This window comes from Castor canadensis, chromosome 14, assembly GCF_047511655.1.
Source record: "Castor canadensis chromosome 14, mCasCan1.hap1v2, whole genome shotgun sequence".
In the NCBI taxonomy this organism is placed as follows: Eukaryota; Metazoa; Chordata; class Mammalia; order Rodentia; family Castoridae; genus Castor; species Castor canadensis.
In genome coordinates, this window is record NC_133399.1 from 70,057,267 (window position 1) to 70,083,914 (window position 26,648).

The 26,648-nt window shown below is 36.3% G+C and overlaps 1 protein-coding gene and 2 pseudogenes across 1 annotated transcript in view; all 3 read right to left on the reverse strand.

The window, feature by feature from the left end:
* Window positions 1–26,648, reverse strand: part of Sgcz (sarcoglycan zeta) — a 1,041,297-nt gene that overhangs the window by 829,868 nt on the left and 184,781 nt on the right. The window lies entirely within an intron of this gene.
* LOC141416512 (uncharacterized) lies at window positions 1,180–2,883 on the reverse strand (annotated as a pseudogene).
* Window positions 2,359–24,369, reverse strand: LOC109674435 (ubiquitin-associated protein 1-like; annotated as a pseudogene).

A 26,648-nucleotide genomic window follows, 5' to 3' on the forward strand; every position in this document is an offset into this window, starting at 1 on the left:
TTACTTGGACATAAACAGTGTAGTACTATCACAGTCAATCTGATAGTTAAGAGAGCTACTAAGAGAGAGAGAAAGAGAGAGAGAGAAACAGCAGTTGAGAGAGACAGAGAGAAAGAGAGAGAGAGAAGAGAACGAGCACAGAGGTATGCTGGAAAGGAAAGAGTCATGGCTAAGATGGGGGCAGTGCGGCATTGCACCATGCTATTCAAAATAGTGTGTATTTTAAAACTCAGTATTTATTTAATTATGGAATTTTCCATTTAATATATTCAGACCTTGGTTGATCACAGGTAACTCAAAACACAAGAAAAGCATAACTTCAGATATTTGCTTTCATGTCATTGGTCATTTTTAAGAAGTCCTAATTTAAAGGTAAATTCAAGCTTTCAATTAGGACAAAATTTATTTCCCAAATTTTCAAAAGTATGTCTCCTTAAACATGTACCTCGACAACTGGCATAACCAAGTGAGGGGTGACTGGAATGACTTCTTGTGACAGCCTGCTGTGGTTCACCCGTTGTCCTTACAGGAAGTCAGATAGAGGACATAAGGACTAACTCTAAAGTTATAATCAGAAGGTTTCATATTTGTCTGTCATGTCTAGGTTATAGCTGTGGTTTAGAAAAAAACAATAGAAGAAACTCAGAGACCTTCTCATCTCTACTCAACATCCTTGTCATCCATAGTCCCAATATGACACTTGGGTTAGGGAATGGTCTATGTCAAACAGTCATTTGCACAGGTGCCAGTCCTGATGCATGATAATTATCCAAAGCTTAGCTCCCTGGCAAACTTGAAAGGCACTGAGACTTCTAACCTGGCTTCTAAAATTACACATCATTTTATCTACTGATGAATCAGGATAATTAATCTAGGATTGCCAATTTCTGAAATTTTTTCTCTTGAATTAAAAAAAATTCACAAACCCAATATTATGTTTGTTTTCATTTATTTTAAATTTAAATTATTTTATGCACTCAAGAAAGTGAAGCACTTAGAAATTTTACTTACATGTTTAAACAAAATTTTCATTTAGTCCATGTATTCAAGGTAATTGAAATCTGATTATACAATTTTACAACTGAGTATTTGAAGAAGGTCATTAAATTTCATCCAGAATCTCCCAAGAGTGATAAACTTCATTTTTTATTACTATTGGGTTTTTTTCCTTTTGTTTGTTTGTCATTGTTGCTTGTTTCTACCATTAAGTTTTTTATTAGTAGTTCTCTTTAAAGAATCAAAATAGTTAGCAAAATATTTTAGATTATCAAGACTGTATCCTTTGAATTTAGATCTTTAATGGTGTACAACACAGTATAAAACAAAGCAAAGAAACATATTCTGTGCTTAGGTGTTACTCTGTGTCACCCTAAAACTGGCAAGAGGAGGCTAATCAAAGAGAACAGGGGATTAGAGAAGGAAACTAAGTCCTGGTCTGTTTTCTCACTTATTCACTATGCTGAGAAGGCACCAATGTTTACTCAAAGTGACCATGGTTTTCTACAGCAGGGACTCTAAGGCCTTGGCACCAGAGGATCCAAACCAAGACAAAAGAAACAGACTAGACAGGGACACATGGTAACTGCCAGGCAGAAGAGGGAAAGTTGGTCCCCTGGGGAGAAGTGCAGTGTTTGTACCTCAGAAATATTACAGAACCAATGTAACACTAAGATACAGTTAAAAGGGGAAAAACCTAATTTGGGTTAGAATTTCTTTTACCAGTGCAGGTAAAGGGGGCAGCATCTAGTCCCAAAACTAGGAAAAGGGAGTCTGGTCCTCCCTTTTCCTACCCACTCCTCTTAGCAGTCAGGACAGGTATTGGTTGAGGATAGAGACCCCCACAAATAATCCAGTCATTCTTCCTGGAAGGCCAAAATGGAAAGGACACCTCTCAAAATACAATACATTTAATGTGGAAAGAGCCAGGACAGGTCTGGGGCATTCACATACATGCCCAATCTTCTCCCCTTTCTCTCCAGCTCAGGGTCTAAGTTCAGAGATTGTCAAGCACAGTCTATACACTTGATCTTCTGACCCCCAAAAGAAAATCTGGAAGCCTGCCCCTTCTTTTTCCCATTCCCCACAGGTGGGTTCTGCAGTGACTCCTGGGGGATGGTTCTAGGGCAAGGCCTGGTCTCAGCTGGCTCCAACCTGGGCCATGAGGTCTTCCAAAGCATTGTCCCTGTCACTGTTGTAGAAATGCAAAAATTCCTTAATGTCTTTCAATTCAAAGAACAATTTGTTAAATTTGCACCTTAACTGAAGAAACTCCATCATCTTTTCTTCTGAACATTTGTACCTTTCCAAAGGTTCTTCCAGTAAAAGAGGGTCCAATCCCTTTTTATAAAACTGACAATGTTCAAAGAGACAGCTCACAATTTTAGCTACTCAGGAGGCAAAGATCAGAAGGATCACAGTTCCAGGCCAGCCTAGGCAAAAAGTAAAGGAGACCCCATCTTAACAAACAAGCCATGTGTGGTGAAATTTTTGGTAAAACATGTCTGTAATCCCAGCTGTGTTGGAGGCTGTAGGCCATAAGCAGGAGATCACTGGGGAAAAAAGGTTGAGACTGTATCTAAAAAATAACTAAAGCAAAAAAGTCCTGGGAGCATGATCTCATGGTAGAGGGCTCGCTTGGCAAGCAACAGTGCTTGAGTTCAAACCCCAGTACCACCAAAAAAAATGTTTTTTAAAAGTGTGCTCAATATTTTCTCCTTTCTCATTCATGACTCTCAGGATTGCTCTCATATGAGCAGTCCATGGTGTCTCTCTCTACACACTTATAGAGAAACAGTGTCTGCAGTTCAGAGTGGACCTGGGGACAGCTGTGTATGATGGGTACTTGTGACACTGAGAGGTCAGAGGGATGACTGTAGGACCCATATTTGCATGTGATGACTCTTCTGTGGACACAGATAAAACAGAGAGGGTATCCAGGAGTGTAGCAGGGAGGAGGACCAGAACAGAAACAGACAGGCCTCAGTTCTGATAAACTAGTAGGGGGAAGGGATGGCACAGCAAAGAGATAAAACCTAAAGAATTCAAAGGTGAAGAAGGTCACTTAGTACTAGGGTGAAGCAGCTATAGAATTACATATAACCATATATGGGATAAACCTTGTTTTTAATTTTATTGCTTCTGTAACCTGCTTGTAAGGGTATATAAGGTGAGAGCCCTTTGTTCTCGGGGCTCAGCCTTTGGACACAAGTCCATTGGGTTTGTGCTGGCATTGCTTCCTGCTAAACTGCTTCAGTATCCCATATCTCAGCCTAGCAACCTCCTGCAACAGGAGGATGTCACAGTTGGTACCTCTGTGTTACTGTTCAGATTCAAAGATAAATTCTGAGTCTGGTCCCCACTGAGTTTACTGTACTGCGTTGGTGGAAGGCTTTAGGGAATTCTGCACTTGTCCCTGCAGAGGCAGGACATGCTGTAAAAGTGCTTGTCAGATTGTCTGTCTTCTGATTGTTGAAATCAGAGTCAAGGTTGGGGAAGGACAGAGATTTGACATTGCAGAGTATAGGAATGGAGGAGGACTCTCTGCAAGACAGTGACAGCTATTCATGGTAACCAACAGTATTAAGGCTATCAAGCCACTGGGTTTACAAAGTGGATTGAAATTTAAGGTTGTCTACTCTAAGGATGCCAACACTGCTTCATCCTGTGACACAGACAGTAATTCGGCCATAATGGGTATGTTACCAGAATGTTTCTCTACTCTTTCTTCTCAATCAGTAGTTTAGCACAGATTTTGAAATGGGTGCTCTTCACATTTGAAGTCAGAAAGATTGAAATCTGCCTTTGTTGGGTTGGGCTGAGAACTTTCTGTTTCAGGGCAGCACTACTGATCTGAGTCAGAACGAGGATGCTGACATGCTGTAAGCTGGCACCAGTGGGGTTAATAGACGGTGGCATGGTGGTTGTACTGTGAGTCTTGGGAAAGGTCACTTTGCTATCACTCTCTGGGCCACTCTTAGCATCTACATGAGCTTCTTCTTCCCCTGCCTTGCACTCTGCTTCTCACTGGGCTTCTTCGATTTTCTTAATATCTTTAACTCATTCAATGATTTTCTTTTCCAAGAAGTCATATCTGCACCCAACTTCTTAGAAGCCACTAAGAACCCGGACACTACTGCTACCCCCAAAACTGAAAGGTGCTGGTGCTATCAGCCATACAGCTTTGGTCCTACTGAGATCCCAATGCCCCTTCTTCTACCTGCCTAAGACCAGGTTGTTACCATAGCCACCAGCAGTACCACAGCTACCAGGTTGAGGTCCTACTTTCCTTCTTCTAGTGATAAGCCTCTTAACTATATTATTTGTTCATTTTTAATTTGAATGGAAACAAAAATGGCATTTCAGAGTCCTCTAGGAAGTGTCTTCATGATTTTGCTTGTGTGATTGTTAAAACAATTCAAGTGGGATGGAAATATAGCTTAGTGACAGAGTGTTTGATCGGTATGCACAGGCCTTGGGTCGGATCCTTAGCACTTGAAAAAAGAAATTCAAGTGGTTCTTCTCTAAATATTTAAAAATGTTAAGTTTGGCTTTCTCCAAACTTTTTTATGGATATTAAATAAAAAATTTAAAATAATCTAAAATTTTCACATAAATATTTAAGATCATTAATTTTAAGAGTCCAGTAAGTACTGCCAACTGCAAGATCACAGTTTTCATTATATATATAGCTGAAATTCTATCCAAAATGGTAATACTAAATCCTAAACTCTTTAAATTTTGAATAAATGCTTTTGTCATATATTAATATCTTCTACAAGGATAATAAACATTTTCCCCCCAAAAATTGCATAGTACTAAATTATGTTCTCTAGTCTATAAAAAATTGTTTCACTGTTTAAAATATCATTTAATAGTACTTTCCAAAATATTTTTCTTCCATGATGTTATTATCTTGAATATTCATTGCATGCAAAATGGGATAACATCAATTATATTTATGACAATAAAGAATAATCACAGGATTACATGTGCATGTATACTGTAATTTCATTCTTTTCTCATTTAACTGCATTGATTGCCAATTGAAATGTATTATCTAGTTTTGGTATCACTTACTAAGCAGTTTTATCCAGACAGTGATATTTCTATTAGATATTGATGTTTGCATCTGGTTTTGAACCTGTTTATAGAACATTCATATAGATTTTTCATTCCTGAAAAATATTTTAAGAGCCAAGTTTATACATATTAAAGATTAATTGGAAAGGTAAATATTTTTCTAATTATGTCCTATATATTATTAATTCAACAGGTGAAGGTTTAAATTACTTTAATCACTGCTCATCATTTCCTATTCAATGCTTTTGTATATTTACTTGCAAGGCCAGAGGTTTCCTTTTTTTTTTTACTCATATGTACATACAATGTTTGGGTCATTTCTTCCCCCTTCCCCCACACCCTCCAGTATCCCCCCACCCCCTCCCTCTCCCTCCTACCCCCTTGATACCCAGCAGAAACTATTTTGCCCTAATCTCTAATTTTGTTGAAGAGAGAGTATAAGCAATAATAGGAAGGACCAAGGGTTTTTGCTAGCTGAGATAAGGATAGCTATACAGGGAGTTGACTCACATTGATTAACTGTGCATGTGTGTTACCTTTTAGGTTAATTGCCAGGCTACAGTTACAATTCTTAAAACCATGTTTCTCATAGATTTTAAATTTGAAAGTTACTCTGCAGAAATGCTGTTTGGTGCCAACTTCTTAGCAGCAAATAGGTTGGATTTTTAGGGAAGAGAATTATGGTAACATTTCAAAGATGAAAGCTGGTATACATTAGAGAAACGTGCACATATCACATGGTGACTCATTCACTGAAAATGTAGTAGACTTATCTGTCTTATTTAATTATTTTATGCACAGACATATATCCCTTTATGGAAATGAGAATCTAGATAGATTGGATTGCCTGAATATATTTTACACTGGCTGTACTGAAATAAAATTCTTAGTTATGAACACTTATGAACAAGCAAGCAGATTGAAAATAAAATGATCTGAATAACGGAATCATAAAATCGTTGTGGATAGAAAGGGCTTCTTTGAGGATGTATTTTATTCCCATGAATTGAAGTGGATGCATTTAATATTTCCCTTACCATCTATAGTGCACAGAAATATATATCTTCAAATAGTTCCTCAAAGGCACTTGAAATTACATAAATAATCCCTATTTCCTTTTTTTAATATATTCCCTTCCCTTTTCTCTCCCTCCTTCCTTTCCTCTTTCTTTCTTTTCCTTTCTTACCATAGTCCTCCTTCCTGATCCAGTGCCTTCTTTACATGCATTTTTTGAGCTAATCAATGCCTGTGAAGGTTATGAAAGCTAAGAAAGAAAACACTGTGTTGTGAAAAGAACCCAGAGTCAGAACAGGCAGACACAGTTTCAAAGTTTAACTCTCACACTGACCAACTGTATACATGTAGACTAAAACTGAACCTTAAAGATTCTGAGGTCTCCTCACTGCAGGGTTGTATCAAGGGTAAGAAGTAATATTCAGAAAGTACCTGCTATATGCTTTATGCTCAAAAATAGTAATGATTAAGGAGAAACATAAACACATTTTCATGTTATACTGCTGCACTGACAAAACAAAAAGCCACCAGCAAATGATGCATGCTTGTGGGATGCAGAGAGAAGCAGTTAGCTTTGACAGCTTCAACACACATTTTCCCAGTTAAATGCTATTCACACAACTAACACTTTTTATCCACAATGGAGATGGAATGATCGGGAGCAAAATGTAAAAGGTAGACACATCTGGGAGCTGAGACCGAAATGAGACAAAATTCTCAATTTCTTAAGGCTAATGCACATAGTAAAAGCTACTGGTTTGCTTAAACTTCATCCTTCTGAAAAGACATAAGAAATTTGACCAAAGATGAGTCAAAGGATGAGTCATCCTCTTCAAGGATGCACTAAAAGTAATCCTGGGGCACTGTGGCATTTACGTTGATAGCTGAGAAAATACTACAATTGGCAAGATCTGCTGGTTTGCAGCTGTCAATAGAGACATGGCCCAACTATTCTGGAAAGGAATCAGTTCCATAGAGAGCAAAGGGTGTGTTGGGTGTAGAGTCAGACCCTAATGGCAATGACAATTTTGATGGTCTTACTGGTTTTATGTGTGTCCACAGGTACAATAGCTCTTTTCTTTTGCTCTTTTCTGTGTTGGTGAAAGTTGAATGGAATTTTATTCAGACATAAAGAATAATGAAATTTTGTAGTTTGCAGGTAAATAGATGGAACTAGAGAACATCATCTTAAGTGAAGTTAGCCAGGTTCAGAAAGCCAAAGGTCACTTATTTTCTCTCATGTGTGGATTATAGGACTAATATGAATATAAGCAATATTATGAAAAACAGTTCACACTAAAGGGAGGTCACTTATGAGAGAGGGAGGGTAAAAGAAGGAAGTTAAGAAGTTGAATATGGTTTATGTACTTCCTATATAAGAATGAAAATAGAATTTCAAAACTATTGAAATCATACGGAGACTAAAGTGGAAAGGAGAAAAGCAGAGATGAACCAACTCGGGTTATAATGCATACATATATGAAAATGTTGTAGTGAAATACCCTGTATGGCTATCTTAAACAAATAAAAAATGCTTTTTTTTTTTCAAAAACAGAGATTAGGAAGACAAAACAAGTCTTGTCCAGAGGATTGGTCCCAGTGTGAGGGGTAGGATATAAGGAAAGGGTTTAAGAGGGTGAATATAGTAGAAATATTATGTACCCATGCACAGAAATAGAAAAATGAGACCTTTTATAACTGTTTCAGGAATGGAGGGAGGGGAAATAAAGGACAGTAAGAGATGGGGGGAATTAAGCTCTGATATATATTATAAGAACTTTTGTGAATGTCACAATGTATGCCCAGTACAATAATAATAAAAAAGAAAGTTGATTATTATTCATTTCCCCATTAAACACTGACCAAAGAGTTACTTTTTTTTACCTGTGCTTGTTGCTGAGAAAGTTTCAGTGCAGCTGTTCTGATTGGCCACATGATACACATGTCTCCAACAAGACACACGAGGCTCTTATCACCAGCATCCTGTGCCTATTGTAGGATGTCTGTAGCATTTGGCCACACAGTGCAGCTCCATCTTTGATACCACATTGCATTTCAGCTCCATATGTTAGCCCTTTAATCAATGGACACTAATCCCAAAAACTGGGGTAGTTCCTAGACCAGCAATCTATATGGATGTTAAAAAGAGGATTGATTACCTCAGTGTAGACATAAGCATTAGGACAGTGTCACAATTCTGTCAGGACAATTGCAGCTCTATGCAAGTGAACAGTTTCTAATTTCTCAGTTGCTGCTATACAACTAAGATCTATAGGCAAAATTAAGCTACCCCAAGCAGATTCTGTAAGAATTCTACAAAACTGGGCCTCATTATGGGCCTCCAAATTCTAAAAGTCTATGTGATAAGATGATTTCAATAAAACTTAGAAATTTTCTTTAAGTCAATTGATAAACATAGATAGGGGTTATTGTTGGAGAAGATCGAATGAACACTAAAAAAAACTGGTTATGTTTTGTTATTTGAAACACATTTGTATAGCAATAATGATAAATAGCACAGCTCTGACAGTTTCTAACCTCTCCCTTTTACAACTTATTAACATTCATGTTTATTTGTAATTTATTAATCTATTGTTGGATGGTCTTGTCATGACTTCCTGTACTTACTTCTTTTGCTTGTGCATTTCCTTTACTTTCTTCTTTCTATGTATCTGGTATATAAGGACTAACACTCGCTGAAATTCTCCTTTATGTATCCAATTGCTAGAAGCTTTATTCACAGCACAACTTTATTTAGTAAACATAATTCTGCTTCCCTCTACGATATTCTACAAATTAACAATAATAACTAAAATTTATGGATCCCACTCCCTGTCAGTAACCCAAAGACTCCATTCCCCTGCAGTTTCCCCCAAATATTTCTGGGGCTGCTCTGCTAGATTTCTCCATGGCTCACACTTATCTGATTCCCCCTCCCTTCCAATCCCTTTTCTTCCATTCTGATTTCTTCCACTGAATCCCCTGCTTGTCCCTGCTTCAACACACAGAGGAAGCATCTACAAGCGGTAGCTGCTTATCTAATAAGCAAGTAAATGGATGCTAAGATTCATATCCATTCTGCTCCACCAGGAGATTGACTGGTGATGTGTGGGAGTGGATGGGTTAGTGAGAGATTAAGAAATGTCTTTCTCCTCTTTGTATCACAATCTCTTGACACACACCAAAATCTAGGTCTTGGGTGAAATACAGAGAAAGAGAAAGAATAAAGGAGCCTCTTCCATGAGTTAGGCCACAGATGCACTATTATTCTGTGCTCAGTCTCCCAGGTCTTTAGATGGGGACAAGAGTATAGTATTTCACTGATTGCTCTATGGCATCTTTATCAGTACCTTTGAAGAATATTTGAAGAAATAATAGATAAAAAAATCAGTTTCTGAATTCAAGGATGGATTTGAATCTAGCTCAAAAACTTTAGTTACTTTATAGTAGATCCATGTTTTTAACCTCTCTCAGACTCAGTTGCTTTATCAGTACATGAGAATAATAATTATTCCTACTTCAAATGATATCTTTATATGATTCATGAAAAGAGATTAATAGCTTGCCAGGCATATAGGTGAGACAAAGCAGTTGCTTTTATTATCACATTTATACATCCATTACCTGATGTATACAGCAATGCCTGATCAATAGTGGACAGAGGTTGATGTTTTGCTCATTATGCCCTTTGGCTCTGTGTACATTTTTGAAATATCTATCATTCTAGTCACTTGCACACCTCAGTCTCAGAGGTTAATACAGTCTACATCCAAACTGATATTTGCACCACACTTTAAAATTTTATCTCTACCCAGAGCCACTGAGCAGCTACATGAGCTACACTAACATATCTTGAAATAGAACTTAATTTTTATAAATGCTCTTATCTCTATGAGCTTGAAAACATTTGTGAAGGAATTCCATTTAAGATACTGATACTGAAATGATATCTGCCAAGAGCAATCACTAAGCATAAGCCAATCATATCAATGAATCCTTCCACTTAAGGCTCTCCAGCAAACACCCTACATCTTCAGGAAGTATCTTATCTTGTATACACAAAGGTATTTATTCAGCACCTTTCTCCAATGTGAATTAATTAATTTATCACCTTTTGCTAAACTTTCATTATGTCACAGATACTCCTCTGGGCTCAGAGATGTCTTTAAGTTCATAAATAAGATGGTTTATTTTTAGTGGGAAAAGAAAAACTAAGACATGAATGAATGAGGGAATATAATGAATGAAAATAAATGAACCAGAAAATACCAGGAAAAGATAAGTATTATGGTGAAATATGTCTTTATGGGAAATGGCCAGACTACTACTTTAACCTGGATAGTCAGAAAATGCCTCTCTGAAGAGGTAATGTTTAAGTTGAAATGTGCATAATAAAAGGGAATCAGCTTCAGATTAGAAGAATATTCTAAGCAGATGGAACCCTAACAAAAGAGATTTTAATGTGCTTGAAGAATTAAAAGAAGACTAAGCAGGCTTAATGCAGGGTGGGGGAGGTAATAGAAGACAAAGGGAGAATTTATGGACAGACATTACTATGTTATCCCAGGAAGTTCAGAAACCACTTGAGGTTTATTTATTTATTTTTTAATGGAGTGAGATTTGTCATGGTAAGCCATACTGAAAATAGATTGTAGTGGGTAAAAGAGTGGAAGTTGGGGATCAATACTAAGCTTCTGAAATTTTTTTAGTGCAAAGAAGTGGAAGAGATCAGCATACATTTTGAAGATAAGGGTAAGAGTTCTTGATGTAGGCAGGTCAGGAAAACAAAGAAGGGCACTGTTGATTTATAGCTTACATTTCTAAGTAGAAGTTAAAGTCATTAACTGAAATAGGTGATGTTGAGGTGTAGGAGAAGGACCTTTTTTCTCATAGATTCACATTTCCAAATTGAGTGCCCTCCACTAAACTAGTCCTCTTTCCTCTTTGAGCCTATCTCTTCTCTATGAAGGTGTGACTCACCTGATTAGTAACAATAGAAGGTGCCTTGTGTGAGGAGACAGCAGGCCCAACTCTCACCTTTGTATTTCTGCTTGTCTTCAGAAAGCATGCACTGCTCTGCTCTAGGCTGTGTGTTTTAGGGAGGTAAGCAGGTTGGCCGAGGGTGGTTTCACCTAGGAGCAGGTATAGTCACAGGAATCTCACTGTGATACTACAACTAAGCCTTACACTCCAACCTAGGCTTGCGTAGCAATAAACTTGTCATTTGGAATTCCAAAAATCTGATTCCAACATCTCTCTTTCAATTGAATTAGATCTCAGGAAAATCTGTAGAAAAATAATGGGAAAATAGCATATTTAAGGGAATCAGAAAGCAAGCACTCTGCCCAGGAAATATTAGGCTTGAGAGAGAGCTGGATATTCCAACTAGTCTCAGGAAGATAAGATTGAATTCAGGAGACAGGTCACAGCAGATATGTAGACTTTAGAATCATTGCATTTGTAATCATCACTATGTATATATATGACATATATTTCAGATATTATTTTCTTGGCAAGTCATTATTATATAAATAAATATATTTCATGGACATTTAGCATGAACTAAAATGGATTACCAGTATCACTGTACTTTTTACATAGAAGAGATCAGACTCTCCAGACCAGATTGGGTGTCACCAGCCCAAATGACTGAAACAGTCTCTCTAAGTCATGCTATCCCAGCAGACTTTCCAAATGTACTTCTTATAGACCTACCATCAGCAATTCATCCTTGGCTTGTTCAGTTTAAATTATTTGATGCAGATAAAATTCAATTAAAAATCCCCCACACTTCACCTCTGACTCATTCGAGGTGCACATTGTCTTAGTAATTGAAGACATCTGTCCAGTGAACAATGCAGGAGCAAGTTCCTGCAGCTCAATCCTCCATACTGATTGCTGCCTCATGAAAGACCTGAACTGGGGATACAGTCAAACCTATGCTAAAGAGATGTCTCCTGCATGCTGTCCAAGTCCCTTGCTGTCATTATTTTTATTAAACTATATCCATTTTGAGTTCACCACAGTCACTTCACCCAAATTCTGTTATTGTGCATGAATAGACAATATGAAATATGATGACTGGCATATGGATTTTAACAGAATGGTTTACAATTTATCTTAATTTCAAGGTACTTCTTTTTCATTATGGTCAGCAGTCCACTTGTCAAGTTTTTAGCTAATCTGACCTAATAAAAAGTGAAAACATTTAACACACAGTGCTCGTTTGAAGTAGTCATACTTATTTTCTTTCCAAAAACATAGGCTTTTCTTTAGTCTTAGTGATAGAAAGAACATAAGTTTTAGTGAAGTTTACAAATTCAGTTAAAATGATTATTTTTATTAGATGATTTAAAAAATGAATGTACATTTTAAATTGGGGAGATTTTTTTAAATCAAATCATAGCTGGAAAATTTAGAATTGTTGCTGTTTTTCTTTTCACAAGAATCATTTTACAACTATATTTATCAACATATAAATATATTATTTATGTGGATTTATTTAAAAATATAAGTATATAAACTTTCTAGTGTTTCAACACAGAAAGTAGATCTGATTAAAATATATTGGATCTGGTTTTCAGTAGAACTAAGAAAAATAAATCAATATAAGAAGCCATTTTATTTCCAAAATTAGCCATATTAAAAATGGCATTAAATTAAAATATTGATGTGTTTGCAAAACTGATAGACTTAGAACCTGTATCAACTCCATAATTTGTAGGATAAAGCAAAAAGAACTAAAATTCATGTTTTGCTATAAATTAATTTGATTATATCTAAAGAAGGTGGTGAATTTGAACCCCTTGGCATTATCTACACCTGAATAAAATATTGGCTTGAATCTCCTGCATGTTAGACAAGCTAATACATAAGTGGGAAATGGCCTGTTCAGACTTGTATTACAAACCCACAAGCATGTAGTTATTACATTGCACACAGATCAGAATCTCTCAGCTTATCTGAAGTTGAAAACCTTCTGACTTCCAATTTATAAGGCAAAAAATGAATTAACAAGGTTAACTTACTTTAGAGCAAATGGCTACTATTTGAGATCTCAACCAATCTACTGGAAAGCTATATGGAGTTAAGAGAAGAAAAATATTTAAAGAGAACATTGCTCACTCTACACATGATGAGATTGTGAATCCAAATCTAATTTCACCGCAAGTAACCCATATCCAATTTTGCAGAAAATGGCAACAAAAGAAAAACATGATCTTGTATGTAAATTGCATTTCATGTTTTGATTTTTGCAATAATAGAATATATTGAGTGCTTCTTCATGCTTTCATAATGTAATAGGCTCAAAGATGTCCTTGTGTCTTGATCAAAGTAACACCAGCAATTTCAAATTCTAATGTAAGTCATTGTCAGGGAATGATGCATTCCACATGAATGAATTGCTAGCACTTACTGACTTATTTATTTATTTAGTTAGTTATACTTCCCTTTTGTCCAAACATACATAGAGTAAAAAAATTAAAGCAGGTAAAGCTTTTCTACTTTAAGAATGAAATGTGAAGAAACTTGTATTGAATACATCTCAAATGCATTAAAAATTTCATAAATACAACTAAATTTAACTGGCTTTGATAACACAGGACTAGTACGTCAAATAACATTATTCTATGAAGCTAAAACATGGAAATAATAATATTTATAATAGCTTTCATTGATGTAGTTATTTTAGCAATTACAGATATTTTACTCTACATTTTGTTATTTGCCATTCAGTCTCATGCAAGAGTAACTATTTTCCACATTTCATAGGTGAATAAGGTGAGGTTTAGAGAGTTTAAGCAACTTAAGCTTCACAGAAAGCATGTGCAGTGGCTAGGATTTGTCATCTCCACACTAAATGGCCCTAGAATACTGTGAGCATTTCCTTCATCTTTTTGTCTGATTATTCAGCCAGCTATCAACCCTTCTTGTTTCCAGAGAACAGTAACAGTTACTTCTTCCTGCTGCCAGCTGTTATCATCTGTTTCTAGTCTCTGAGCTAGAAAATCAGACAATCAAGCTTGCTGAAAATTGGACATCAAACAGATTAAATAGCATTTGAGGGTAAGAGGGTTTTTATGGAGTCGGAGTCATGGCTTTGGTACACAAGTGAAATACCAACTACCACAGAAGATCATGAGCTTTCTACAGCAGCATCCTGGTGTGTGACTAGATTTTAAAAGGGTCTCTTATTAAACCTGGTCTCTGGAGAGGTGAAGTGTGACTATATTTATATTTTGTCCTCAGTTAAGATATAATAACATGTTAACAGGTATACACCAACCCCCACCACAAAGCTTCTCTGTCTGTCTTATCTTCCACTCAAGTGTTCTAAGATGAAGCATTGATGGCCACACAGATTGCTTCTTCCATGTGTGGTTGCCCATGCAACACAAAGTATAGGCCTCAGTCCAATGTCAGTGTCTGAACTGTATGTTATCAATCAACAGAACAAGTACAGAAATGAAATGTTAGTATTTAGAAACATTCATATCAATTTGTCTTTTTGTCATATTTTTTTAAAAAGTTAAATGCAACACATTGGAAATTAGAAAAATGCTTCCTGCCATAGGTACTTTAAGAAGCACAATATCTGGTATATTTACAAATAGAGTACTAAACAGTAGACAAAAACTATTTTATGAGAAACTCATCAGGCCTGTGAGTCTAGCAGAAAATATAAAACACTAAACTTTTCTTCCTTATTCAGGAAAGTGTCTTGACTTACTTTTCCTTATTTTTTTTAGTTCTGGGAATTAGGAAAAATTTCTTCATTTACTTGGATAAGGTCATTTGACTCCAAATTAAATGAAGATTTTTACAGTCTGGGATACAGTATCTGAGATAGGGATAAATTGTGTTCAAGCCACTAAGTAATAATATTAGAAAGAAGGGAACTAAAATACTAACTTAAAGTTCACAACAAAACTTCTGGGGCTTTACAAGTCCAAAGTGGTTGGTGCATTAATCCACAGTGGGTTTTTTTTTTGTTTGTATACATTATATATCTTGGATTTTTATGACAGTGGTTTTAACTCTGGGCCTTTCAGAAAACCAGATATCATGAACAAACAAATGTTTTGCAAGTTCTCATTTTAATCATGTTGATATGATTTTCATGTGATATTAACGAATTTGAATAAATCCAAGATTGTCTTTGTTTTATTTAAACCAAAAAAAAAAAACTAGCCTAGCCATCACAGTGTCTTTAGAGAAGTGCAATTTGAAGATTGCATCTGGCATTTTGTTGCTGAGGTCTTTTTTTTTTTTCTTTTAGATCCTTTGGATGAATCAGTAGATAAGATAAAAATCTTTCTAACTCCTTTAGCTTTGTAGAGCTTACCTGATAGAAACAGAAAAGATGGAAACAATAAACAAAAGATTCTAAATAAATGATTTGTATGGCAGAATGGTAGTAGGCCTAGAACATACATACCCTCGACTTACAGAAGCAGTAATAATAGAGGAGTTGGGAAAGGTTTCTGAAGCATGATTTTCAAGCAAAGTCTTGAGTAAGATTGGAACAAAAAATTAGAGCAAGACAGTAACTTACAATAATACTGTCTACACATCAGGAGCCAGTGGCTCATGCCTGTAATCCTAGCTGCTCAGGAGGCAGAGATCAGAAGGATTGTGGTTTGAGGCCAGCCCAAACCAAGCAAATAGTTTGTTGGTGGAGTGGCTCAAGTTAGGCTGTACTCAAACCCCAGTACCACACACACACACACACAAACCTGTCTAGACTTCCTTATTTACCTAAAAGAGATTCATATCTTAATGACCATATTTTGTGTAATATTCATAGAATAAATTTATTAGAAAGAGGTGACATTCATAGTCTGCTCTGAAAACTTCCACTTTAAAAACCAAGATGAATGTGAGAAACGGACCATATAATATGAACTTCATATGTACACACAACTTAGGGTGCAGTCCTATCTGCTACAAATCTCTCTCCATCTTTTAAGAGAGAAATATTATCTTTCTCTAATAGAGACAAGGGAGACACATGAGTTTCAGACTGTCACCTTGAGGACATATAATTGAATCTTTTCCTCTTTTCTTCTTTCTGCTACAGTTTTATAGGGCAGGAAAACAGGAAAATAAAACCTTTTCCCCCTCAGGCTGTTTTTTTCTTTTGCTAGCTTAGAGGTAGAAAGGCTGAAATGATGATAAAAGAGAGTGCTAAGAAACCACAGGTGTAGAAAAAAATCATATAATGGTCAAAAGCTTCTTAGTTTGAAATCCTGTTCTACTGAAGAGTCCCCAGAGTTCTGATGATAAACCAACTCCTGATATCCCAGGGCTACAACAGACAAGGTAAGACCTTAAACCCAAGAAATGATTTGGGTTTTGATATTAAAAGCATTTTCATTTAATATGGACAGAATATTAGTCTTGAAGAAATTTCTGACATACGAAATTTAGAATTTCATTGGAAAAGTACATGTGGTGCACAAGCATTTGTTTCTTTAAATTTGTCTCTGTATGTGTCATCTATACATAACAAGTAATTCTATGTTGCAATTTTTATATGGGTATGCTTATATTTATAATTGTTTAATATAGGCTTTTACATACTAGTGTCAATTTTTCTTTGGTATCTGTAAACATTATTTGCCACTTTGGACTATGAAAAAATGCATTGCATGTTATAGACTTTAGTATATCTAGTTTCAAAACTTGTCTCTTCAAAGGCAATTCTAAAAACTTAAACATACAAAATTAAAATATCAAAAGCCACAATCTATGCAATTTCTTTGCAAACCATTTATCTTGGAAAAAAATTTCCCTTGTTTGGCTTCCTCAGTATTGTAATAGAGTTTGTATGAATAAGTTAGAATTTAGATGCTTATATCAAATCTAATTTAGATGACCAAAGCTTTACTTTAGGTTATCCAAAGCAGAGGAAAATTCTCAAATTACTTGATTTCCTCTTCCAATTTTACAAAAATGTGTTAGATCTATTTCCAGAAAAAAATAGCCTACATGATAAAAAGAACATTGCTTCTGAATGTTCTACGATTTTCTATTTCTTTTTGAGCACTGGCATTTTCTGTGAGAGGAAAAAGTCCTAATTTTTTAATCATAAGGAGATTTTCATTGTAACTGTGCAGTGGTTATTTTCCAGAGAGAAAAAAAACACAAATCACAAATTAAGATTAAAAAAATGCAGACAAAAAGTTGCTTCAAAGCAAAGCATGAAGAAATTCAAACAAAAGTGAAGTGATTCCCATTTTTATATATTGTCAACACGGCAATCCCAGCTGTCCTCTGATGCTACTGGAGCTTAGTGCACAGCTGTGACATTATAAAAGGCACTCAATTGCCAATCAGAACTGGGCTTGAGAAATTCATCATCCAAACCATTTCCCCTAATAAAGCTTCTGGAACTCTGTGTCTGCTTTAGTTATTGTCTCCATAAACAACCTTTGTATTGTGCTACTAAGGACATTAAGGAATGTGCCTACTTGACTTAGTTATGTATTACTTTTTAAAAACCACTAGCATTTAAATGAAGTTCATGAGAAGATTTCTCTAGAACCCAAGTACTAACCAGGATCGACCCTGCTTAGCTCCCAAAATCAGACACTATCAGTCGTGTTCAGGGCAGTATGGCCTTAGACCGTATTTCTCTTTTCATTTCACAAATCTTTATTTGAGTAGACATATGACTAGATTGTTAGAGAGCTATAAGTCCCCTATGTTTACTTAGTAATTAGCGGTTTTAATGCTGGCTAATATCCTTTCAAAGCCCTTTCAAAGAGAAGAAGTTTCAAATGACAAAAGTAGAATAAAAAGACAGAATCACAAATGAGGATAATTACTAATACTATTATTTATCAGCAGAAATTAAATCTCATCTCCCTGGTGCATGCTTGTGGAAATGGCATAAAAATGGCAGCTTTCCAAAAATACTGGATATCTATAACACTCTATTCTTCCAACAACATTTTTGTCAAGTTTCTTTTTCATCCTCTTCTTACAAACTCACAATATGCACCAATATTTTTAAAATTCCAAGAAGAAAGAAGCATATTCATCTCTGTTCTAGAAAAGATTATTATTTTGTTGAACCTTTCTCCATATAGTATTAAACAGCAGTGCAGTACTTTATGTAACACAAATGGAAAGCTATTTTGAGAGTTGTTCATTTAAAAGTATCTTTCATTCTGCTCAAAATTTGTCTTGGATCAAATGAATAAAGGAATAAGTTTTTGAATCCACAATATATAACACTATGCTACAAGAGCTTGAATGATCCATGGCACAAATTATATACATTCTGAGCAAAACTCTGCCTTTCATAAATATTTACAGTACGTAACTTATCTTTTAATTTTGTTTAATAATATTTACATCTAAGAATGTGAGAAGTTATGTAACAAGAAATAACATTCCATGAGTAAATCTAAAAATATTGTAAGATGGAAAGTTATGACTTCAAATGTGGTTTGCATCAGGCAGTGTCTTCAAAGTCCAAAAATACATTAAGTCACTTGTTCTTCTCAAAGCACAGTTCTTCATTTTATGAACTGGTTTTAATGTTCTTACCCATCATTCTTATGACTACAGAAGAGGAAAGTGCAACATACCGCCACTGATTTTTTTCTTTAAGTCATAAGATACTTATTTGGATTTTCTGTGTTTGGCATCCTTCTTAGCATGTGATATTTATTAACATATCTACTGCTCACAAAAAGTCTATGAGGTATGAATTCTTATCACTTCTGTAGTAAGGAAAGATAAACAAAGATACAGATAGGTTGGCTATTTTGTCCAAGGATACATAGCTGATAAGTTAATGGTAAAGGAAGGCTTGCACTCAGCGCCCACTAACCACTATTCCATGCGGCTCACCAGCTATGTTCTACTTATAGAGACCTTCAGCTATTACTACAACTGCCCCTTGGCTAGATAAATAGGAAGGATTTGACTTATAAGAAAATTTAAAATCTATCAGAATGTTTAATTAGCCTGCATTAAGTGAAAGTGTTTGCTTTTGTCTTTTGAACTAGAGCAATGCTGTAGTTTTAGTGAAGTCTAAAAACTGAAAGTATGGAGTCTTTGTAAGTCAACATCAGTTTTATAAAAAATACATTTACCCTATAACCTTGCTTTTTGCTTCATAAGTTCCTTATTGTTTCATGTAGCTAAAAGGTGAACCCTGGAAATAGGGTACGAATGGGAAACACATTCATGTAAAGAGTGATTATTTTACAAATAGCTTTAATCATTTCTTTTCTAGATGCAAAGCATAGGTTCTTTTGTTTATAAGATTATGATCTTCATATCCAACCCAAAGACTGCAATGTTCTTCCTTACACATTACTCAAGTACAATCATAGAATTTCATGGTGCTTAAAGGTCTTATATCATCCAATTCCTGTTCATTTATAATATATTCAAGAAAATTTGAAAGCCAGATTGCAAACGTGTTTATAATTCAAGTTTTCTGAATGAGCGTAAATGTGCAAACAGAGAAAAACATTCTCCTGCATTTTGATGAAGCAAAAGTCAGCCCCCTACACAAGCCATATCTACATATTTACTCATGCTTAAGCGGAGACTATTGGGATATGTGATGATTAGCACCCCAATGTAGATATTTTGGTGGAACAAGCCTTGATTCATAGATGATCAATATATAATGTACATGTAAACAAAATAAAAACAAACAATATATCATATAAAGAGAAAATCTTATGTTCTTTGGTACCGTAATAATTTTGAAAATTCTGTAAACTTTGTCTTAGGAAATTAGAGTTCAAGCATCTCAGAAATGGCATTTGAACAGAACCTTGTTTATAGAAAAATACCAAATGTGCATATATTTAGCATAACTTTGCATTTATTTCATTTTATAAATATTTAATGGTCTTTTTTCCAACTGTGGGGTTTTTACTGGACAGTGTGTATCTGTGTGTATAAATATGTGAAAAAACTTAAAGATGAATTATTTTGGAATTTTAAAATCAGTTCAAAGTAACTTAGCATGAAAACTGTAATTTTGAACAATATCCCAGTGAATGGTAAAAAAGAAATATATATATAGGAGAGGGAAATGTTATTTGAAGATTTAGAGACATCTTGAAATCCCTTGTTCATTGTATAAGAAGAAAAAAACACTGAATCCATTTCTGTTTCTCTACAAGTTTATCAATTTTTGATTATGCTTTCACTGTTTTGAGCAGCAGCGTTTCAAGCTGAAGCTTTTATAATCTGTTTCAACACAGCAAAGCTATCATCTGCTTTCTGAAAATAATGGCCTCCATGAGATGGTTATAATAGATCATCCTGAATTAGAAATCCTTTATGTAGTCACTTTCAAAGCAAGCAAGTGATCTGAAATGGAATGTAAGCCTCTTTGTTCCATTTGCTCTGCCTCACACTTTCAATTCAACAAAGGTTTTGCAAGTACCTACCCTGTGCCAGGCACCGTTCTTAGCATGAGTGACAAAAAAGGATGAAAGCCCTGGTCATGGAGCTCACATTCTTGTGAGGAAATGGACATGAAAAATAATTTCTGTATAAAATGGTACATGCAGTAAGAGCATTGTGCTTTTTAAGACTTGGAAACAATACAAGAACTGGAAAAATACCCACAAGAACTGGAGGGAGTAGATAAGAAATGATATATAAAATGCTATCTAGGCTGGGTTGTGAAGGATGAATAAGAGTTTTCTTAACACAATGATATTGTTTTTCCTGTAACTATGATTCAGTTACATCTTCAGATAATAACACATTGAAAATATTTATATACTACCAAAAGAACAAAAATAAAGTTTAATCTAATAATTATAATATCCTTGGAGTAGTAAAATAAAGACTGTGAACAATGGTGTGATAATTTTAATACACAGGTAAAGATTTCTTATTTTCATTGTAATGACTGATCAAGTTTTAGGGATAAAGCAGATTTTATCTGTTCAAAGTTCTTAGTAAATATGAAAGAAATAATAAGGGATATAAAGTCTGAGCAAAAATTCTGAAGGATCTATATCATCTGACTTAAGTAAGGCCACCAGATCTTCACTAAGTAAGCATTTATTGAATACTACCTGTACTCAGAAATCATTCTAGTCTCCTAAAATATTAAGATGAAAGCAGGTGTCTTTCATTAGAGAATTCACTATGTGTTTAGGAGGAAATCTTGCCTATTCATGATTCTGTGGTTAAGGACTATGACAAATCATACAACAGGACACTAACAAAGAAATAGAGGACCAAGAAAGGCTCTCTGGAGGAATGACCTTTTGAGGAAAGACTAAAGAAAAATGTTAGCCATAGGGAAGAGAATGAAAATGCAGCTTAAGAAAAGGAAATAGGATCTACTAATGCCAGGATACAGGAGATTAGACCAATAGCAATTGAGGAGAATGTAATACATGCAAACATAGTTCCTGGGAACCATCCAGTAAAGAAATCCATATTTCATTTTATACTTTTGAACTTTTAGATCATTATAATCATATTTCATGTGTATACATGTGAATTATATCATTTAAAACACACATAGAAAGGGCTTTCATAAAACTGATCTGTATTTAAGTAGCTTTATTCTAGACAGGATGCTATGGTTCTTTTATTCTTAGTGAACACAGTTATTTATTTATGAAATAATTCTATTTCCCAGAATGGCAAAATAAGTTTGTTACTACATAACAAACACAACTTCTTAGGTGTTGGTTAGATGGAAAGATCCCAAGGCCTTGTCTTTTAAAGACCACCATATTTGATTAGTGCTATCTGCCACTCTTCAGGAAATCAAAAGTGTTAAATCTGAACCTAATCTTTTAAGAAGCTATTTATTTTGCATCTAGCTAAGATCCAGGGAAACAAGATCCATAATGTCAATGATGGCTAACATTCATCAAGCACTTACAACATGCTGTGAACCACTAAAGAACTTTACCTATATTCATTCAATCCTCACAACAATCCTATGAGGCTGCAACTAAAGTATATACACACACAATAAAAAAAAAAATCAAGGAGTCCACACAGGGTTGTCAGCTAGTGAGGTGTCCTACCTTTTGAGGGAAGGATTCTTGCCAGCTATATAAAAGAGCCTCTTTGTCAACTATCCACCCTAAATTATTCATAGATCAATGTCAGCTATATTACTAATGCCCTGAAAGAGTAAAAAATATGTTTAAATACTATGCAAATGAACAAAGTCTACATGAAGACATAGCAATCTCTCTTTAGCACCCCTCCTTGGAGCCAGACAAAGTTGTATATAGTATTATAACTTGAAATCTATAAGCTGCATACCCTATACTCTTTCTAAATAGATTCAAAAGTGTATACTCTGTACATTCCATGCTTTAAGCCAGTTTTATTTTGACATGCACCAAATGTAAAATTAAAACAAGAGTATGGTTTGGGAGTTTCATGGCCTCAAATCCCAATGCCTATGATTTTGCACAAATCACTCAAACTCATTGAACTTCAGGATCTTCAATTCTAAAATGGTAATATATAAAATGACACATACAGTATATTCTCATGAAAAGTCAGAATATAGTACAATAGCACTTTATAGCACTTACACTGAACAGAAACATCTATTGGTACTACAACTATCTCTGAAGAAAAATACCTTCACAAGAGTTATTGAATCCAGGTAAGCTATTATAGCTCCTTGGGGTAGCATAGAAATATGATAGACCACATGTATAACAGTGGCCCCATAAGATTTTAATAGAGCTGAAAAATTCCTATTGCTCTGTGGCATCACAGCCTTCAGATCATCATAGTGCAATGCATTGCAAACATGTTTGTGGTGAGGCTGATATAAACAAATCTACTTTGCTATCAGACCTATAAAAGTATAGCACATACACTTCTGTACTCTACATAATACTTGATAATTATAATAAATGACTGCATTATTTCTGTATGGATTTACTATACTATCCTTGTTATCATTATTAGAGAGTATGTTTCTATTTACAGAGACATTTACTGTAGAGCAGTATGCTGTATTATACCGGTAGCTGCTTCATGTATCTGTTTTATCTTCTCTTGTTAATTCAGTAGGCCATGTCAAGTGACTGGCTTACACCATCTGGGTTTGGGATAAGAACATACTATAATGCTCTCACAGTAATGAAATCACCTAACAAGTGCTTCTCAGAACATTCCTGTGGCTAAGTGACGCATGACTGTAAGGAAATATGTGCTGAAGTATGTAGGAAGGACAGATTTATGTTATCCATATCACTCCACCAATCATAAGCAGCACAGAACAGAGGAGGAAGGGACAGGAAGTGAATGTCGCCTTGGAACCCAACTCCAGACCTCTCCCATTAAAGCCCAAGTCCCAGGCAGGCCACCACAGCCCTTGCTCTATGATGGTATTTATGGAATGAGTGTCCAGACATTTCCAGTGCCAGCTGGAAAATGTAACTCCAACCCCTAGGCCTGCCTAGTAGACTTGGTCTCTGAATGCTTCATTGTCAGACCAACTCCAATAGCCTTAGACTCCCATCTGGGCCTTGTGCCAGACTAACCCCAGAAGCCATAGGCTTAGGGCTTGCTCCAGTGCCAGGTCTGCCCTCACAGACTCAGGGTCCAAGCTTGCTATAGAATCAAGCCAGAACCTGTGGCATCATGCTCTGGAATACTCTCAGCATTTAGCTGGCTCCAGTGGTCCTCAACTTCAGGCCCAGATCAGCAGTAGGCCAGCCACTACCTGTTTGATATTATGGAGCAGGCCGGGGTCAGGTAGGCTTCCATAACTTTACGTTATAAACCTGCTGCAGTTCCATGTCTGTAACTCTGGCCTCAGATACTAGGCAATTACCCATAGACACAGAGCCCAGCCTACATAGTTCCAGACGTCTTCCCTCAGTCACATTTTCCAGTCCTGCCTATGTAGCATCAAATTTAGCAGACTTATGCATAGGTCTTCTGAAGGAGACCCAGAGTCTAAACCTGTGCCAGTAGAATACATCCATAGACTGACCCCGAAGGCCCCTGTGTAAATAGTGTAGGCAGGACCTACACTGGTACTGCCTGTAGCCCTAGGACTCAAGCAAGCCCTCATGAATCTAGCCTTTAGGCCAGCATCCATACACATAACCTGCAGGCTGTCTCATGCTCCAAATTGATCACCACAGCCCCAAATTCCAGGATAGCATCCATAGATCCACGCACTAGTCTAGCATCTGCCATCACAGACTCTAGGTTAGACCCTACAGTCCCAGGCTTCACATCAATTCCAGCACCAAACTGGCAACCAAATTCCAGTCTAAATCCCATGGCCTTAGGTACCAGCAGGCCCAAATATCCAGGTTCACCCAGTTGACCCTGGTACTAGGCAAACTTCCTAAGACTGTGGTTCCAGGTCACCACACAGATTGTTTTCAGGACAGCCCCCATGGACACAGACCCTAGGCCCACTATGCAGACTCTGATCCAGGCCTATTACATTGCCTGGTTGGCCCCTACCAATTCAGGATCAGGTGACCAGCATCAGGTGGACCCTAAGGATATAGGCCAGTTACTGAGGATATGATCTTTAGGCCTATCATCCCAGATCTAATCAATGGGTTCACTTCAGTGGTCTCAGGTTCCAGACCCAACTCCACAGTTCCAGGCACAAGGCCGGCATGGCAGAGGACTTCCACAGCCTTACCTGTGAACCTTGCTAGAAAGTTTGCCCAGAATCTCTGAATGAGCTAATTTGTGAAGGGCTCTCACATACAAACACAGTTTGCAAAGTTCGAGATAAGCTTCTGCATTCTTCATATGTGCAGACATCAATGTAAAGCAAAAGGAGTCAAGAGAAAGCACAGAAACATTACACCACTAGAAGAATGGAATAATTTTCCAGTAAACAACCCTGAAGAAACAGAGATCTATAAGCTTCTTGACAAATAATTAAAATAAGTGTATTATGAAAACTTATCAAATTTCAAGAAGTTGCAGAGAAACATTCAATTAAATCAGGAAATAGATTACACAGATGATAGATAATGAATTCTGGATATGAAAAAACATAAATGTTATGATTTAGATATGAGGTGTCCCACAAAAGCTCATGTGTTGAAGGCTTGGTCCCCAGTTGGATCCAATTATTGTGAGCTGATTGGATCATGAAAGCTCCGATCTAACTGATCAATTAATCAACCAATGGATTCATAATTTGATTGCATTATTGGGAGGTAGTGGTGGGGTCTGGTTGGAGGAACTAGGAAGTAGGATCCCAGAAGTGTGCCTTTTGTCCTGCTTGCCCTTCTTTCTCTCTCTCTCTCTCTCCCTCTCTCTCTCTCTCTCTCTCTGCTTTTGGTTGCTGTGAGGTGAGTAGTCTCCTGTGCTATACACTACATACCTTTATGCTTCTGCTGTCATGATGCTCTCCTTCTGCTTTACCACAGTCCCAGAAACAAAGAAACAAGCATTCCATGGACTTTAATCTCTGAAACTATGGACCAAAATCTTTTCTATTTTAAATTGTTTCTCTTAGGCATTCAGCAGAGCAATGAAAAAGTGACTAACACAGACAGTTGCCACCAAGAAGTAGTGTTGTATTATTGCTACAACTAAACCTCACAATGTGGTTCATAAGTTTCTGAAACTAGTGTGAGGGAGAAGTTTGAAAAAGTTTGAAGAGGCATGCAAGAGAAAGCCTAGAAAGATATAAGCAGAGTTTAGTGGGAAATTCTGGTGGAAACTTAGAACAGAATACTAACATGAATTTAGACAGTATACACTGTGCTCGTAAGATTTCAGATGGAAATGAGAATTCTGTTGGGAAATGGACTAGAGACTACTCATACTTCATTCTAGGAAAGCACATGTCCACATTTTATCCATGTCCTGAGACTCTTGCTGTAGTCTGACTTTAGAGGTAGGGGAGACTTTAAGGCAACAAGCATTCAGGCGGTATGGCTGCTGAAAGAGATTAAGGTCATTAAAAAACAAAAAAAACAAGCACTTTGCACTGAGGCAATAGGAAAGACTTGGAGGCCACCTGAGGAAACAGTGAGACTCCCATCCATCATAGCTTCTAGGATATAAAAGTGTAAACTCATTTCAAAGATTCTCCCTTGAAGAGATTACAAGGATTCATTTTACCATGCTTAGCCAGTCACTCAGAGACCTCTACAGCCATGGTCCAAGGAGGCATAGACACCACTTGAGCAAGCAACAGAACTTGACATGTTGGCATCATCCTTGTGATGCTGGTTTTGCAGGCAGGCAGAATGAAAGAGTTAATTAAAGGGTCATGGAGGCTTCCATACAGATTTCAAAGGAAAGTGTGGGAGATCAGACAATTTGTTGTAAGTTTGATTATCTCGGAATAGCTCCTGACAGGGATTCAGTCTTGCTGAATCTCCTTTCTATGATTCCATTCTTCCTTTTGGAATAGGAATTTTATCAGGTCACATCATTGTATGTTGGAAATGTATAACTTGCTTTTTGATGATACAGGGCCTCACAGCTAGGAGTTGCCTTTAGTCTCAGAAGACTATTTTGTACTAAGAATTTTAAGCAATCCCAGAACTGTTAAGAGTTTGGGGACTCTTGTGAGATGG